At 40.1% G+C, this 3074-nt stretch overlaps 1 non-coding gene across 1 annotated transcript; it reads left to right on the top strand.

The window, feature by feature from the left end:
* The first annotated feature begins 1540 nt into the window (after positions 1 to 1540).
* Positions 1541 to 1647, top strand: LOC126508473 (U6 spliceosomal RNA). Its single transcript, XR_007593839.1, has one exon. It is a non-coding gene; the product is annotated as a U6 spliceosomal RNA (small nuclear RNA).
* The last annotated feature ends 1427 nt before the right edge of the window (positions 1648 to 3074 follow it).

The raw sequence follows: 3074 nt of genomic DNA, 5'->3' as shown, positions 1-3074 counted from the left end.
TGTCCTGGTTGATGTTGGAGCAGATGGAGAGAGGTAGAAATCAGTTTTATTATAGGAATAAATAACTAATTAATGACCTGCTGGACATCTGTACAGCTTTAGCTCTATTGTCTTTCATTCAGCTGATACACATGGGAGCTCTTGACCCCTTTGCATCTACCTTGATCTCAGTCCTCTCTTGTAGGAGAACCGGAATGTGCCTGTGGATAACCCCTAGTGCAAACCCAAACCTTGACAGCCATCTCTGTACTACCCCAAAACAGATGCACTATGGTCATGAGCTGGAATTATGTATAGGGTCAGTGTTACTGTCATTGAAATAGATCTAGGAAAAGCTTACTCCCAGATCAGAAAAATTTGGGTGAGAGGGTTAATGTCTAGATGGGAAGACACATACTGTGGGGTCAACATCTAAGGTTCATCCTATGCAAGAGCCTTGGTATAGAGTCAGATCAGGATCTTCTAGACAGGGACCTAAGAAAAACAACCAAGGTAGCTAGCAATCTTAAGGCATGAACATCTTGACCTGCTTTTTTTCTTCTCATAATTAACTTCACACAATTTTGGAACATCTTTTTGGAATTAGTTTGGAGGAGTGCTTGAGTGAGTAGAACCTTATTTTACTGAGCTTTCCACGTACTTCCTTCTGATTTCAAGGAAGAGAACAGAGCCAAATTCTGCCAGTTTCCCATCTATGCCTTTAATAATTTTCATTCATTTGTTTAGGAGTATATTGAGACCCTTTTTTGTAGGCACCAAGAGGAGATCCTACAACTTTATTTTGACTTACTGTGTATTTGTGTGTGTGTGTGTGTGTCTAAGTGTGTTTGAGATGTGAGTATGCTTGAGTGTGGCATGCATGTGGATGTCAGAGGCTAAATTTTGGAATCTGATGAGTATAAATGAGTGCATATTCAGCAGGCAGTGAATGCAGATTAGACCTTGGGAGCCCTTTGGAGGTCTTTAATACCATGCCATAGCAACCCTGGAAAAGCTGATGCAAAGATGTCAGGGTTGCACAGTCCCCTTTGCATATTTAAAGGACTTCTTTCTTTGTGGAGAACATCTTAGAAGGGGACAGAACACATGGGGAAACTAGCTGAGGTCATTATAGGAAGGATGGAGATTGCTTGGCAAGAGGCCATGCCATCTGAGATAGGAAGTGGATGAAATTTTAAAGGAGAGGCCAAGTATTCAGATCTGAAGGTGGAGAGTCCCGAGATGATTCTCAAAGTTTATTCCCAGGATTTCATTGCCAGCACTTAATGGTTGGTACACCAGAATTATCTACAGATTATTAAAGAGAAGCAGCTGAAGGGAAAAAACACAAAAATGCCTCAGACTATATGATCCAGAGGCCAGGAAAACAAAAGAATAAAATGGGGGGGGTAGACAGAATGGCTCAGCGGGTAAAGGTTCTCACTGCCAAGACTGACATTCCATTCTCGGGAACTATGTGGTAGAGGGAGAGAACCAACTCCTTCAGATTGTCCTCTAAAGTCAGCACACATCCTGTGGCACATGAAGACAGAAGGTCCATGTGCTCGCTTCAGAGGCACATATACTAAAATTGGAACGATACAGAGAAGAGTAGCACGGCCCCTGCACAAGGATAACGTGCAAATTCGTGAAGCGTTAAAAAAAAAAAAAACCAGAAAAGTCCTTTGCATTTATCATTGATATTATTGATAATCTTAGCAAATGTTGTTTGAATAAAGCAATGGAAAAAGGACCCAAAATTACCTAATGAAGAAAAACGAAAGAAGGGCTGGTACACAGCTCAGTGGTAGAGAACCCATTAAAGCATGAGACATCCTGGATTCTATTCTCGGTAATATGTGTATATAGATAACTCTAGAAATTTGGTTAGGAAATAGAAATCAAGATGAAGATCTATATATGTGTCTTTTTATAAAAAAATGGGAGTGATTTTAGAATGTTTGAATCTCTATGGAGAAAGTCTTAGGAGGGAAGGAATAGTTGATTATATTTTGAGGGAAATCTTCCCTTCTTTCAGTTTTTGCCCACAGTCACTGTTTCACAAGAAGTTTCTGTTCTCTGGGAAATTTGGGGGCAAGAATTTGAAAACTCTAGCAAAAGCAACTGGGATTTTGCAGGGACAGAAAAAAAAAACCCGCCAAGGGGAGGACTGACAGCTCCTGTAATTGAAGGGCTGATTTAAGATTCAAGCGTTTCATTGTTTGCAACCACAGCAGAGCTTGCGATTATGCTGAGTGGGGATGTGACTTATAGAGACCAATTTCATCAAGTCTTTCATTCCTTGGGGTCCCTGGAGCAGTGTTACTCTGAGTATCCGTGCTGGTTTCCGAAGCTTGACTTACCCCATTGAAACCACAGGAAGAATGCTATTTGATTTATGAAAGGAGTTACCCAGCCGTTCACCTAATTTTGAAACAGCGACAGGAATTGGAGGAAAGAAAAGATATTGAACCAGAACTGTACAACTTGCAAGTTATCAAGATGCCTAAGGAAGACAAAGATTTTTTTAATATTCTCAGCCATAATTCATTCAAATGAAGTTAAGAAGTCAGTTTTCAAGACAATGCAAACTTGCTAATGCAGATAAACTTTAAGGGCTGGATAGCTCTTTAAGAGTTTGAAGTGTAGTGTACAAGGGAAGCCAGGGTAACTGTTTAAAGTAGTTAAAAAGAATGGGTTTCTTTTAAATACATGAAGTTACTCTATTAAAGTAAAGCATTAGCACATCCATTTAGTAAACTGGAATCCAGTTATTTGCACAGAAGAAGACAATTATGAAGAGCTCAATCCCTCACACATTTGGGCTTTTTCAAGTCAATTTAACATGTATTTTTACCTATGGTCAATTTACCCTATGGTCAATTTACATAATAAGATTTAAGATAATACTATAAAAGTGGACTTTACCAAGGAATGAAGCTCCATAGCCAGAAGAGACAGTGGGGCTGATCTATTGTGAGCTCACCAAGGCCAGCTGGACTGCGACTGAAAAAGCATGGGATAAAACCGGACTCTCTGAATATGGCGGACAATGAGGGCTGCTGAGAAGCCAAGGACAATGCCACTGGGTTTTG

The sequence above is a fragment of the Alexandromys fortis genome, unplaced genomic scaffold (genome assembly GCF_014885135.2).
Source record: "Alexandromys fortis isolate MF-2015 unplaced genomic scaffold, M_Fortis_MF-2015_v1.1 scaffold_82, whole genome shotgun sequence".
NCBI lineage: Eukaryota > Metazoa > Chordata > Mammalia > Rodentia > Cricetidae > Alexandromys > Alexandromys fortis.
The sequence above is the reverse complement of the archived record's forward strand: the minus strand, read 5'-3'. Positions and strand labels throughout refer to the sequence as shown.